General features: G+C 44.3%; 1 long non-coding RNA gene across 4 annotated transcripts in view; it reads right to left on the minus strand.

The window, feature by feature from the left end:
• Positions 1-15,736, minus strand: part of LOC120397514 — a 39,082-nt gene that overhangs the window by 9,516 nt on the left and 13,830 nt on the right. The window contains exon 5 of one of the 4 annotated variants that reach the window (XR_005593839.1): positions 7,760-7,818. The exons of 2 other annotated variants lie outside the window; for them this stretch is intronic. This is a non-coding gene — a long non-coding RNA (uncharacterized LOC120397514). Of the gene's footprint in view, positions 1-7,759; positions 7,853-15,736 lie in introns of all 4 variants that reach the window. One more of the 4 variants, XR_005593838.1, reaches the window with a different exon arrangement.

Here is a 15,736-nt window from a genome sequence, read left to right on the forward strand (position 1 = left end):
CTGTGCTGGGGGACTTTTCCTCAAACTATTGTGGTGCATTAAGGGTTCATATGTGCTGCCAGAGCAGTGTGTGGGAGTCATGGGGTAGGAGGGGGCGGGCGTGAGAGAGCATGTCCCAATAACAAAAACAGCAGCACTGACACCTCTGTCAAGATAATAAAGATGGCAAAACATCATAATTAGGGTTAACAGGGGGGCCCTTCTTTGTATTCATAAACCTAGACATTTGGGTATAATAAAAATACATTAACACATGGACATGTGAATTATTTTTCTTTTTTAGCAGCTGGTCAATTACAGCTTAATTTTGCTCAAATGAAATGGATGGCAAATCTCCCTTTGACTTCAGTGTATGCTAAAAAAGGCTCTTACAATACACTTGGGGTTTTAATCCTGGTTTAAATATAAATGGCCAAGCTTGTGGAGGAGAAAAATCAGTATATCAATGATCTAAGATTTTTCAGGCAAAATATGACTATCTGAAATTACTGGGTGTCAGCTCCTTTCTGTAATTCTGCTGAATGTTAACATACAGTTAATGACAGGGGTCTTAGCGTCTAAGTGTAGGTGTTAGCAATAGGAAACACTAAATCATTTCTCTGCCATTGCAGGGCCTCAGGCACTGTTGCACCTTGGTCCCTCCTATTCTCTGTCTGTGGCACATGACAATCGAGCTGTAATAGTTTCATCTAATTTCAGTTGTTGGCTTAGTATGCGGGTGCTGGATTGTGTTGGTGGCCTGTGATAGACAGACTGGATGTCAGACTAGATGATCTGGTTGTCCCTCTGGCCTTAAACTCTATGAATCCTTAAGTGAAAAACCAGGTGCAAACACAATCAGGTTCTAACTGTTATAAATAAATGGGTGTGAAAGTTCAGTAGCAAATTACATTCCAGTTTTAGATGGATTACTGTGGATATTCTGTGATTCTGTAGGACACCAGCCTGTTGGCACTTTGTTCTGATGGCAAGTTAATATCAATCAGACAAGAGTGTTATAGATATCCTTGAGACAAAGTGGGTGAGGTAATATATTTTATTGGACCAACTTCTATTGGTAAAAGATATAAGTTATCGACCTGCATAGAGCTCTTCTTCAGGTCCAGGGAAAGAAGCCGTGTCAGAGCTAAAATACAAGTTGGGATAGATTATTTAACAGAATGGGTAATGCACATTGTTGGTGGTCATTTGAAATGAAGTGGACAATTGGGGGTTAGATTGATATGCATAAAGTGTTTGAAGTGGGCAATAAAGGGTAGCAGGTAGTGTGGTACATTAAAAATTGTTGTAATGAACCATTAAACCAGCATCTCTAAGGGCTTGTCTACACTACAGGACTATTTCGAATCTACTTAAGTCGAATTTGTGGATTCGACCTTAATAAGTCGAATTTGTGTATCCATACTAAATACACAAATTCGAACTTCTGAGTCCACATTCACGGGGCGGTGCACTGTGGGAAGCTATCCCACAGTTCCGCTGCCCATTGGAATTGTGGATTTCACCCCAATGCATGCTGGGGGAAAATGTCATTGAACCGTCAATCCCGCCTCCTCTCTTCCTTAAATCTGTTCGCGCCTTCTCTGGTCGGTTACAGCGCGGACGCCACAGCACTGCGAGCATGGAGCCCGCTGCGATCATCGCTGCACTTATGGCGTTGTCAACTCCTCGCACGTTATCGTCCACCTCTTCCACAGTCAGATGCTGAGAAACCGGGCGAGGAGGCTCCGCAGCACGGTGAGGAGAGTGGCGCAGACCTCTCACAAAGCAGGGTACGCCGGGCAGTGGAGATCATGGTGGCAATGGGTCAAGTTCATGGTGTGGGCAGCGATTCTGGGCCCGGGAAACAAGCACAGACTGGTGGGACCGCATAGTGCTGCAGGTCTGGGATGACACAGAGTGGCTGCGAAACTTCAGGATGCGTAAGGACACTTTCCTTGAACTGTGTGACTTGCTGTCCCCTGCCCTGAAGCGCCAGGACACAAGGATGCGAGCAGCCCTGACTGTGCAGAAGCGAGTGGCCATAGCCCTCTGGAAACTTGCCACGCCAGACAGCTACCGGTCAGTAGCGAACCACTTTGGCGTGGGCAAATCTACCGTGGGGATTGCTGTCATTCAAGTAGCCCACGCAATCGTTGAGCAACTGCTCTCAAAGGTAGTGACTGTCGGAAATGTCCAGGCCATCATAGATGGCTTTGCATAGATGGGATTCCCATACTGGGGTGGGGATATAGATGGGACTCACATCCCTATCCTGGCACCAGCCCACCAGGCCAGCGAGTACATTAACCGTAAGGGCTACTTTTCAATGGTGCTGCAAGCTGTGGTGGACCATAGGTTTTACCAACATCAACGTCGGGTGGGCGGGCAAGGTTCATGACGCGTGTGTTCAGGAACTCTGGTCTCTTTAGACGCCTCCAGGCAGGCACTTTCTTCCCGGACCACAAAATAACGGTTGGGGATGTGCAGATGCCTACAGTGATCCTCGGGACCCGGCCTACCCGCTAATGCCCTGGCTCATGAAGCCCTATACAGGCGCCTTGGACACTGAAAAGGAACTCTTCAACTACCGGCTGAGCAAGTGCAGAATGGTGGTGGAGTGTGCACGTCTCAAGGGAGATGGCGGACCTTACTGACTCGCCGGACATCAGCGAAAGAATATCCCGTAGTTATTGCTGCTTGCTGTGTGCTCCACAATCTCTGTGAGAGCAAGGCGAGACCTGGAGGTTGAGGCAAATCGCCTGGCTGCTGTTTACGATCAGCCAGACACCCGTGCTGAGAGAATATCCCAGCGAAGCGATATGCATCAGGGAGGCTTTGAGAGCAGGGTAACCTGTGACTGTCCACTTGATTTTAAGAGAGCCTGATCATAAACCAAGTTTTCCCCACTTCCCAAGGACGTTTTAAAACTAAGGACATGTTTTAGTAATTAATAATAAATCTTTCGTTGACTTTTCATTTCTGTTTATTCGTTGAAACATGGAAGCATTCTGTTCTGGTTAAGGTGTGCACTGATGGGTGGGTTTGCAGGAAGTGCCGTCCTTGGATAGGGGTTACCATGACGGCTGTGGGTTTGGGCGTTGGAAGGTGAGGGGTGGGGAAGGGTGAGTATCTGCCCCTGGATGAGGTCTATTTTTGGGGCTCGGGCACCGGGAGGATCGTGACTACGGTCCAATTGCATGTGAAGGGAAGCCTGCCTTTACATTCGGGGATGTCAGGCACCAGGACCCTGCACAAGCATACACCTCAAGGAAAGACCCGGGCAGCATACACCACACAGACTGTCCCTGGTGCCTAGTGACTGCAGTCTGTGTGTGCCCTGCAGTTGACCCTGCAGCCAAGTCTGTAGCATGGCACTGTGGGCTATGCCGTGACATTACAGAACAACAGAAAGTCTTCTGACACCAGAAACGTGAAACAGTCAGTAACACCAAACCGCTTTTAATAATGTAATACACAGTGGGGTTTGAACTTGGAGTTGGGACTGGTTGATGCTGTAAAGAAAGAGCTTGTACAAATTTACAGCGACAGTTGTCTCTAACATTATCGGTGTGCTGCGGTGCAGGGACAGTTCTCACGGCCCCTACCGCCTCCGTCTTGTCACTTTGGGTGAGGACAGGACTTCTTGGCGTTGGAGGGCGGTTGCAGATGCACTGCAGGGGGCTCTCTCCTCCTGACTGCGGTCTTGCAGAACATCTACAAGGCGCCGAGCGTGTCGTTTGCTCCCTCATTAGACCAAGCAGCGTTTGAGTCGCCTGCTGGTCTTCCTGCCGCCACCTATCCTCCCGTTCCAGGTGTGTGCGATGCTGCTGACACAGGCTCTCCTCGACTGTCTCTGCTCTGCCGCCTCCGCTCTGGAGCTGGCCATCAGTTCCTGGAACATGTCGTCCCTTGTCTTTTTCTTTGCTGTGTGATGTGAAAAAGTAGGTGATTTCCTTGAACACATACATGTTTGCCAACAGTAAACACAGTCTAGTCAGTTTCAGTGAACAAGACCAAAGAGGGAACCAAGTCTCAGGAGATCTCAGAACTAGTCTACGCTCTCATTGGCGGCGCCATTGCACTGAGAGACAGCTGCATCCTCTTGCACAAAGTCCTGGTAAGCCTTACAGTACAGAGTGCTTATCAGTTAGTGCTTAGCTGTGCTCTCCTGCTGGAGGCAATGTGCAAAGCAGAAAAGATGAGCGTTATGCGGCATCTCCCGCCAGTGAACGGAAAGACCCTGTATGCTTTTCCTCTGAGGCCTGCCACAAGTGGCTGTTAAGCGAGGGTCATTCTTATGCAAAGTAAAACTCTGTTAAGCGAGGGTCATTCTTATGCAAAGTAAAACTCTGTTGTCATTCTTATGCAAAGTAAAAGTCTACCATGCACAATAGTAACAGTACACTAATTCCACTAATTAGATGCAGCACTTCGACATCACCCTGAGGCGTGTCAGGCGCACAGAGAGAGCGGATGTTAATAGAAGCCCTGCACAGACCAGGACCCTACGCTGCCATGCTGGCGATGGTCCCCTCTACCTGAGGATGGCAAGTGTGCTTGCACCTCTCCCAAGAAACCTCTTGCTGAGGCTTTTCCAGCTGCTCTCTGAGAGCTTTTTGAAATATCCCCAGAGGACTATTGCTCCATTGCTGTTTGTGTAGACCTGCTGTTTGTTTAGTTTCATATTTAAAAATGTTTATATAGTATTTCTATTTTTATATAAATCCCTGTTTCTTAAAAAATAAATGTTTCCCTGTTTGTAGCACTTTGATCCTTCCCTGATTCCGAGTCCTGATCTCTGTGAGGGTGATGAAGAGATCCTGGCTGTCAGGAAAGCGGGAGTGGCCTCTAAAGACCCTTCCTCATCTTCCCCATCGGCGAACAGGACACTATTCCGTCCTCGGAGTCCACCGTCACTGGTGGGGCACTGAGACCCACCTAGAATGGCATGCAGTGCCGCTCTGACTTTTTGATACCCTTGTCTTAGGTCCTTCACTTTCACGGCACTGCATCGCATCCCGGCTGTATCCTTTGTCTTTCATGGCTTTAGAGAGCTTGTTGGAGCGCGCGATCAGATCCTGGACTTCCCGGTCAGTCCATGCTGGGGACCTCTTTCTAGTCTGGGATTGCCCGGACTCCTCTGCTGGAGAGCTCTGCATCGTTGCAGGTGCGATGTGCAACCAGAACGTCAGATTCAAACCGCCCAGACAGGAACATGAATTCAAATTTTCGCGGGTCATTTCCTGTGTGGCTGGCCAGAGAATCCAAGCTCGGACTGCTGTCCAGAGCGTCAACAGAGTGGTGCACTGTGGATCGATTAGCATCCACACTACTCCACCTGCCGGGAATTAAATGGCTTCCTGGTGTGCGCTGATAAATTCGAATTAAAGTCCTAGTGTAGACCAGGCCTAAGTCCATGGCTTTTGGAGTCTAGAAGAGGTATGAATTTAAGTTTCCATGCTCATCTTTTGAAGGTGTTGTGCAGGTTTCCCTTGAGGACAAATATTGAAAGATCAGATACTAAGTGATCACTTTGTGAAAAGTGTTCACCCCTCAGTGATATGGTGGTTTTGTCTTTTATCATTTTCTGTGTGAGTTCATTTGAGAGTGTAGTGATTGTCTATGCTTCACTGACATAGTTGTTATTGGGGCATTGGATGCACTGGATGCTGTACACCACTAGTGATAGGCATGTGTAGGACCCATGGGTCTTGAAAGGTATGTTGTGGGAATAATTGCTCATTGCAGCAGTAGAGATATGTCTGTAAGTTTTTGTGTCTGTTGTTGTGGCAGAGTCTGGTGCTGCTTTGAGTTGGTGTGTCCTGGTCTGTGGGGAGCTTGCTTCTGATGGTGAGCTTGGTGAGGCGGGGAGGGGTGGGGATTGTTTGAAGGCCAGAAGAGGGGATTCAGGAAAGATTTCTATCAGAATGTGGTCCCCATCAAATATGAGTTGTAATTGTTTGATGAAATCCTGTGTGGGGTCCAGGGTGGGCTGGTAGGTGATAACTAGTGGTGTGCAGTCAGTGGGTTTCCTTTTCCTGTATTGAATCTCCTGACCTTCAATCTCCTTCTCTGGTGGAGTGTCCTTGTTTAGTGAAGGTGGTTTAGGTGTGTATCCTGGACTTTCTCTTCAGAGCAAATTCCGTGGTATCTGAATGCCTGGCTGTAGATAACAGATTTTTTGGGGGTGTCTGTGGTGATTGCTGGATCTGAGGAGGTAGGTGTGGTGATCTGTGGGTTTCTTGTATGTGGTTGTCTGTAGGGTTCTATTGCTGAAGCTGATTGTGGTGTCCAGGAAGTTGATGATATTGTGGGAGTGTTCCAGAGAGAGTTTAATGGACAGGTGGTGGTTGTTGAAGCTGTGGTGGCAGTGTATGAGGGAGTTTAGATCTTCTGCTTAACAATCTGTCCTAACTTGTATTTAGCTCAGACACTCTGCTTCCTTCCCCAGACCTGAAGAAAAGCTCTGTGTAGCTCAAAATCTTGTACCGTCCACCAACAGAAGTTGGTCCAATAAAAGATATTCCCTCACCTAACTTGTCTTTCTCATATCCTGGGACTAACATGGCTACAACAACTCTGGAAACAATAGATATCCTGCTGAGCCATAAAAATCTAATTAAATTTCTCTCCTGCTGATGTAACTCGCTCATTACACCGACTTAATAACTCCACCTCCACAAGAGGTACAGAGTCAATGTCGATGTAGTCATGGGTGGCAGGTATCGTAGGCAGGGGGAGGCTGTGCCTCCTCAAACAGCCTGGCATGGCCCCGCCTACACTCCGCCCCCAGACTGCATCCTGCAGTTCCTGGCGCTCTGCCCTGGCCCAGGCTGGCTGGGGCTGGGGCTGGCTGGCCTGCCTCCAAACAGCAGGGTCATTGGCTGCCCATGGATGTAGTTAGGTCAACGCAGTGTCAGTTTAGACACTGCATTGCTTATATCAACTGTTGCTGGCTTTCAGAAGCTGTCCCACAATGCGTCACACTGACAGTTCAGCTGACAGTAGACACTGTAAATCCCTGAAACTCAGGCAACAACATGCACAAGTGATGTAATTACTGTGGTGTATGTATGCCAACATAAGTTAGGTCAACTTAATTTTGTAGTGTAGACAAGTCCTAAGTTGGTTATTTTTAATGCAAAGGTTTTGATTCAGATATTATTACTTTTGGCTTTACGGGGTAGTAAGGATCAGTCTAAAATCACCTATGGAGGAAAGACATATAAGAAGTCTTCATAAAAGTACAATCTTAACAAAATTTTAATTCAATATCTTTGAAATATATAAAGCAGACACTTTTTCTGTTAGGATATGCTATTTTAGCATACCATCCAGGGGAAACAAAAGGTATTGTTTTGACCACCAGAGGGCTCACATATTTTCCCATGGATGCAATAGAAATTTATTGAGAATGACTAACAAATTAATTTTAAAACTGAATATAAGGATTGTGAGGTACAGAGTGGATTCTATATTACATATCAAAATCAACATGCAGTCATTTAGCTAAAATTTGAGTTAATAGCCCATATTATGTTTTAGTTATTTAATAAAAATGGTCGTTCTTGGACTTTTGTTAAAAGTATTTTGGAATGAATAAAATAATTAAAGGCCCAATCCTGGCCTCAGTTTCACAGATGTAATTCCTATCATTCCTATTGTGTATCTGAGGGCAGGATGGGCCCTGTGTAGCAATGCATTTGACACAGAGAAAATAGATATGAACTTCCAAAAAAAAAAAAAAATACAAGGGCTTGATTCTCCTTTCACTTACATCTCTTTTACTCTGATGTTAACCCCATCACTGTTACTTCTGATTTTCACTGCTGTAAACTAGATCAGACCCAACATTTTGACTAAGTACCTTCTGAAATAGAAAACACAATTTTTTTCTACAAGCCTATATACATTTGCATGAGCCATTTTCACTGGAAATTAAGGGCTTGGTTGTGAAAGTTGTTGAAAACCTCTTCAGAGGGGCTGAGAATTCTCAACTCCTACTGAAGTCAATGAGAGTAGAGGGTGCCAATGGGGTAGGCAATCCAGTTCTGCAAGGTGTCCTCAACCTATTGACTCATTGGGAACTGAGTGCACTCTATGCCTGGCAAGAGGTGCTCAGCACAGGAAGGATTAGATTTTTCTTTTGGCCACCACAAACATCACATTATTTAATGAAGGCAACAGAAACATTATTGAAAATCTTTTAAAATATTAATAGAATATAAATATCAGAGATCTGGGGTGCAGTCCTGAGGGGTGCTGAGCACCTCCTGAAAGACCCTTGTCTCCTTTTCAGGAAGCACTTAGCTCCTCACCTAACCAGAGCTCTGAAGCTTAAATGAAACATTCCCTTATTATTAATAATGCATTGTGTTTCCAATTAATAGCATCCATATGTATCCTAATTGAATGAAAAATGTAAAATAAAATGTGGAATCAACAACACAAATATGAAGAAGATGAAGAAACAAATTCCTTCTCTTTTGTTCATACAGTTTTTTGAGAAACAGGGCATGCAACACCACAGTTTTAGCTCTGTGATGTTAAAGTATGTAGGTACAAAACCATCAAAATAATACAATGTTAAGGTTTAATACTGTCAGATCAATATGTCAGATTCCCCATTTAGTTCAGTTCTGAATAAACAGAGATTCTTTTTTTTCTAACTTGCTTTGAGTCACTTCCACATCTCTCTATATTGTCATAGCTTATTTGCTGCACTAATGTATTTTTTCTAAATGCACTAGAATACAGATATACTTTGGCCTATTTGCTAACTATGATTGTAGACTAGTTTTGGGGCTGCTGCTATTATTATTATTTTGCTATTATTATTATTTGAAAAAGTATAAGACACAAATATAAAAAGAACCCTTGCCACAAAGGGTTTATAATCTAAAAGACAGACACAGGAAAATGGATTAGGATCTCTAGAGTGAGGAGTAAATTTAGATTGTGTTTTAATTACTCTGTTCTGGTTTAAGAGATCCTTTCTTTAATTTGACATGCTCTGCAGTCTTGGAAGCAACTAATTTTCAACTCTGATAACACTGACTGAATGTTGATACAGGGAGAGAAAACGGGGACACAGCCACTAGGATTTTAAAGCACAATAGTCAAACCATCATTTCCTGCAAAGATATCCATGGAAGGGACAAGAGATGCAGTGCATCCAAGAAACTCCACGATATGACTGTTGATAGAAGTTTTCCTCAGATCATCCTCTCTAGTGGGAGGGGATAGGGCAGGGGTAGGCAAACTTTTTGGCCCGAGGGCCACATCTGGGTGGGTAAATTGTATTCAGGGCCATGAATGTAGGGCTGGGGCAGGGAGATGGGGTGTCTCAATGTGTGGATGAGACGATGGTGTAGAGAGGAGGGGTTTACATTCACTAGGAACTGGGGAAACTTTTGGGATGGGGGGAGCCTATACAGGAGAGATGGGCTCCACCTAAACCAAAGTGGAACCAGACTGCTGGCACTAAACATTAAAAAGGTTGTAGAGCAGTTTTTAAACTAGGAGATGGGGGAAAGCCGACTGCTGAACAGGAGCATGTGGATCGGACAGAGACTTCTCTTAGGGGAGAGTCTACTGATAGAGAATCTCCAGGTTATAGTCAGGAGCAGAGGATGGAAGAGGATAATATAAGGGCCAGATCAGATGATAAACATTCACATAAAAAAAGATTCTGACACATCAGAAAAGGGCAGACAAATAAACAGTGACAAGTTTTTAAAGTGCTTGTACACAAATGCTAGAAGTCTAAATAATAAGATGGGTGAACTAGAGTGTCTTGTGATAAAGGAGGATATTAATATAATAGGCATCACAGAAACCTGGTGGACTGAGAGCAACCAATGGGACACAATCATTCCGGGGTACAAAATATATCGGAAGGACAGAACAGGTCGTGTGGGGGGAGGGGGGAAGTGGCACTACATGTGAAAGAAAATGTAGAATCAAATGAAGTAAAAATCTTAAGTGAATCCACAGGTTCCATAGACTCTCTATGGATAGAAATGTCCTGCTCTAATAAGAATATAACATTAGGGATTTATTATCGACCACCTGACCAGGACAGTAATAGTGATGATGAAATGCTAAGGGAAATTAGAGAGGCTATCAAAATTAAGAACTCAATAATAGTGGGGGATTTCAATTATCCCCATATTGATTGGGAACATTTCACTTCAGGACGAAATGCAGAGATAAAATGTATCAATACTTTAAATGACTGCTTCATGGAGCCGCTGATATGGGAACCCACAAGAGGAGAGGCAACTCTAGATTTAGTCCTGAGTGGAGCGCAGGAGCTGGTCCAAGAGGTAACTATAACAGGACCGCTTGGAAATAGTGACCATAATACAATAGCATTCAACATCCCTGTGGTGGGAAGAACATCTCAACAGCCCAACACTGTGGCATTTCATTTCAAAAGGGGGAATTATGCAAAAATGAGGGAGTTAGTTAAACAGAAGTTAAAAAGTACAGTGACTAAAGTGAAATCCCTGCAAGCTGCATGGGCGCTTTTTAAAGACACCATAATAGAGGCCCAACTTCAATGTATACCCCAAATTAAGAAACACAGCAAAAGAACTAAAAAAGAGCCACCGTGGCTTAACAACCATGTAAAAGAAGCCGTGAGAGATAAAAAGACTTCCTTTAAAAAGTGGAAGTCAAATCTTAGTGAGGCAAACAGAAAGGAGCATAAACACTGCCAAATTAAGTGCAAGAGTGTCATAAGAAAAGCCAAAGAGGAGTTTGAAAAACGGCTAGCCAAAAACTCCAAAGGTAATAAAATGTTTTTTAAGTACATCAGAAGCAGAAAGCCTGCTAAACAACCAGTGGGGCCTCTTGATGATTGAGGTACAAAAGGAGCGCTTAAAGACAATAAAGTCATTGCGGAGAAACTAAATGGATTCTTTGCTTTAGTCTTCATGGCTGAGGATATTAGGGAGATTCCCAAAACTGACCCGACTTTTGTAGGTGACAAATCTGAGGAACTGTCACAGATTGAAGTGTCACTAGAGGAGGTTTTGGAATTAACTGATAAACTTAACATTAACAAGTCACCGGGACCAGATGGCACTCACACAAGAGTTCTGAAAGAACTCAAATGTGAAGTTGCGGAACTATTAACTAAGGTTTGTAACCTGTTCTTTAAATTGGCTTCTGTACCCAATGACTGGAAGTTAGCTAATGTAACACCAATATTTAAAAAGGGCTCTAGAGGTGATCCCGGCAATTACAGACCAGTAAGTCTAACGTCAGTACCGGGCAAATTAGTCGAAACAATAGTTAAAAATAAAATTGTCAGACACATAGAAAAACATAAACTGTTGAGCAATAGTCAACATGGTTTCTGTAAAGGGAAATCGTGTCTTACTAATCTATTAGAGTTCTTTGAAGGGGTCAACAAACATGTGGACAAGGGGGATCCAGTGGACATAGTGTACTTAGATTTCCAGAAAGCCTTTGACAAGGTCCCTCACCAAAGGCTCTTACGTAAATTAAGCTGTCATGGGATAAAAGGAAAGGTCCTTTCATGGATTGAGAACTGGTTAAAAGACAGGGAACAAAGGGTAGGAATTAATGGTAAATTCTCAGAATGGAGAGGGGTAACTATTGGTGTTCCCCAAGGGTCAGTCCTCGGACCAATCCTATTCAATTTATTCATAAATTATCTGGAGAAAGGGGTAAACAGTGAGGTGGCAAAGTTTGCAGATGATACTAAACTGCTCAAGATAGTTAAGACCAAAGCAGACTGTGATGAACTTCAAAAAGATCTCACAAAACTAAGTGATTGGGCAACAAAATGGCAAATGAAATTTAATGTGGATAAATGTAAAGTAATGCACATTGGAAAAAATAACCCCAACTATACATACAATATGATGGGGGCTAATTTAGCTACAACAAGTCAGGAAAAAGATCTTGGAGTCATCGTGGATAGTTCTCTGAAGATGTCCACGCAGTGTGCAGAGGCAGTCAAAAAAGCAAACAGGATGTTAGGCATCATTAAAAAGGGGATAGAGAATAAGACTGAGAATATATTATTGCCCTTATATAAATCGATGGTATGCCCACATCTCGAATACTGCGTACAGATGTGGTCTCCTCATCTCAAAAAAGATATACTGGCACTAGAAAAGGTTCAGGAAAGGGCAACTAAAATGATTAGGGCTTTGGAATGGGTCCCATATGAGGAGAGATTAAAGAGGCTAGGACTCTTCAGCTTGGAAAAGAGGAGACTAAGGGGGGATATGATAGAGGTATATAAAATCATGAGTGATGTGAAGAAAATGGATAAGGAAAAGTTATTTACTTATTCCCATAATACAAGAACTAGGGGTCACCAAATGAAATTGGTAGGCAGCAGGTTTAGAACAAATACAAAGACGTTCTTCTTCACACAGCACACAGTCAACTTGTGGAACTCCTTACCTGAGGAGGTTGTGAAGGCTAGGACTATAACAGCATTTAAAAGAGACCTGGATAAATTCATGGTGGTTAAGTCCATTAATGGCTATTAGCCAGGATGGTTAAGGAATGGTGTCCCTAGCATCTGTTTGTCAAAGGATGGAGATGGATGGCAGGAGAAAGAACACTTAATCATTGCCTGTTAGGTCCACTCCCTCTGGGGCACCTGGCATTGGCCACTGTCGGTAGACAGGATACTGGGCTAGATGGACCTTTGGTCTGACCCGGTATGGCCGTTCTTATGTTCTTATGTAGGAGGGGGTTTGGTGTGCAGGAAGGGGCTCGGGGCAAGGGGTTGGGGTGCAGGAGGGGGTGGGTGCAGGAAGGGGCTCAGGACAAGGGGTCTGGGTGCAGGAGGGGTGCAGGATGCGGTGAGGGCTCAGGGCAGGGGCTTGGTGCAGGAGGGGGCTCAGAGCAGGGTTTGGGGTGCAGGAGGTGTGCCACAGGGAGTTGGGAGCTCAGGGCAGGGGGGTTGGGTTCAGGAGGGGGTGAGGAGTGTCGGAGGGGGCTCAAGGCAGGGGGCTAGGGGACTCAAGGCAGGGGGTTGGGGTGCGGGATTCACGAGGGGTTTGAGGTGCAGGCTCTGGCCTGGCACCACTTACCTCGAGTGGCTCCGGGGTGCAGTGGTGCGCAATGGGGCTAAGGCAGGCTCACTGCCTGCCCTGGCCCCGCGCTCTGCCAGAAGTGGCCAGCATGTCTGGCACGGGTGGGGTGGGATGGGGCAAGCGGCTCGGCCGCATGCTGCCCTAGCCTGTGAGTACCACCCCTGAAGCTCCCTTTGGCCGCAGTTCCCCATTGCCAACCAATGGGAGCTGAGGGGGACAGTGCTTGCAGGCGAGGGCAGCCCACAGAGCCCTCTGCCCTCCCTCCCACAGGGGCCTCACGGACATGGTGCCAGCTGCTTCCAGGAGCAGCGCGGGGCCAGGGCAAGCAGGAAGTGTGCCTTACCCCGCTGTGTCATGGGGCTGGCACTCCCACAGGCTGGATTGAAAGCACTGATGGGCCGGATCTGGCCTGCAGGCCGTAGTTTGCCCTCCCCTGGGCTAGGGACTGAGAGTCCATGAAGATGACCTAGCAGGAGTTAATCCTTGAAGCACATTAACTCGCAATCAGAAATCTACAGGGTCCACAGAGAATAATTACAGTGAGAGCAGCTGTCCCTCTTATCCATTCTCTCTCATGTTCAAGTATTACAGAGGCCCAACCTATAAAACTCCAGAGGAAGTGGAGAGAATGGTATTGTGGCAGGCATGTTACCCATTCCTTCTATGCCTATCCATCCATCCATCTTGGTTTTTCTATAGTGTTCATAGCTGAAGTATCCATGCATTAAGTCATTCACATACCCCACTGAGGTAGAGGGGACAATCTGACTCAAAATCTTTCCAAAAAGTTCTAGACCTTTTTAGAAACACTAGACGTTTCTGGTTTTCCCAACTGTAAATGGAGAGTATCGTACTTGGAGAACAGTGCTCTCATTCATTTCCCAGGCAAAAAGTATGAAATATGGTCTCATCTGAATTCCACTTGTTTCATTCCAAACGAGCTTCTAGCACAGTTCTTGTTAATTCAGATAATAGATTACCTCAGCAATAAGACACAATAGGCCATGTTTTAATGGTCTATTAAAATGTGCCTTATACGCATTGTGAAGCAAAAGGCCGAGTAACTTCAACCACCCAGGAAGTGTATTAATGGCCAACATATACCTTGTTGTGTCTTATTGCTGTAATAATACGGATCTTTTGTATTTACCAAGGAATGTCTATAATGAAAATTTGAAAATTATTTTGTGTGCATTTTATTGAATGCATTTTTATTTTATGAAAAAAATAATTATAGTAAAAAGGAATGGGAAATTTAGTTTACTCTTTGTAATGACTTTTTAAAATTTGTACTTTAAACTTGATGCACCAGAACTGATCCCAAATTATGTTTGTCTATTGGGTTAAGAATTTTTTTTTTTAATTCTAAACAGAACAGACACCATCAATTTGTACCCAGTAATAGTCATCTCCAAATCCAACTGAAAAAGGCAAGATTTTTGACACATTCTCTTAAACAGGTCATGGGGAAAGAAGAGCAAGATGTAAAACATGAATATACTGAGCCATATGTTCCCTTCTGCTTCTGCAAGTGGAAGAGAGTGAACAGCTGCAGATCCTGACAAGAGGATGGATGCAGAGCAGGGAATGTCAGCTCTATGGCCGGCTTTCAATGGTGACCCAGAAGCACCTCCTTAACCCTGTCAGCATTAATTTATGCCACTTCCACCACTGTGACATGACACCCCTCTCGCTCCTAAGAAGAGTTTCCAGGACATCAAAAGGTGAAAGGCACTACAAAAGCTGCAATGCTACAGAGAACAGAGAGGGTCTCCATCCATGTGAATGGCTTTGCCATTGGTAGATACTGGAGGTCACCATTCATTCTGATAGAAAAAATTTGAATCTCAATTTTTTAATTTTTATTTTAAGCTATTTAAATGAGGTGTCTCAATGCGTGGATGAGACAATGGTGTAGGGAGGAGGTGTTTAGATTTATTAGGAACTGGGGACACTTTTGGGAAAGGGGGAGCCTATACAGGAAGGATGGGCTCCACTTAAACCAAAATAGAACCAGATTGCTGGCATTTAAAATTAAAATGGTCGTAGAGCAGTTTTTAAACTAAGGACTGGGGGAAAGCGACAGGTGCAGAGGAGCATGTGGTTTGGACAGTGACATCCCTTACGGGAGGATCTATTAATGGAGATTCTCTATGTCCTAGTAAGGAGGAGAGGATGGAAGATGATAAAATACAGGTAAGATCTGATGAGAAACAGTCAAATGAAGAAAAGTCCCATTCAATTACATCATGTAATAGCAGACAGCTAGAAAGTGACAAGTTTTTAAAGTGCTTATATGCCAATGCTAGAAGTCTTGCCTCATTTTAAATGAGGATATTGATATAACAGGCATCACAGAAACTTGGTGGAATGAGGATAATCAATGGGACACAGTAATACCAGGGCACAAAATATATCAGAAGGACAGAACAGGTCATGCTGGTGTGGGAGTGGCACTATATGTGAAAGAAAGCGTAGAATCAAATGAAGTAAAAATCTTATATGAACCAAACAGTACCATAGAATTTCTATGGATAGTAATTCCATGCTCTAATAATAAGAATATAGCAGTAGGGATCTATTACTGACCACCAGGATGGTGATAGTGAGTGTGACATGCTCAGGTAGATTAGACAGGCTATTAAAATTTAAAAAATCAATAATAA

This window comes from Mauremys reevesii, linkage group 2 (genome assembly GCF_016161935.1).
Source record: "Mauremys reevesii isolate NIE-2019 linkage group 2, ASM1616193v1, whole genome shotgun sequence".
NCBI classification, from domain to species: Eukaryota; Metazoa; Chordata; order Testudines; family Geoemydidae; genus Mauremys; species Mauremys reevesii.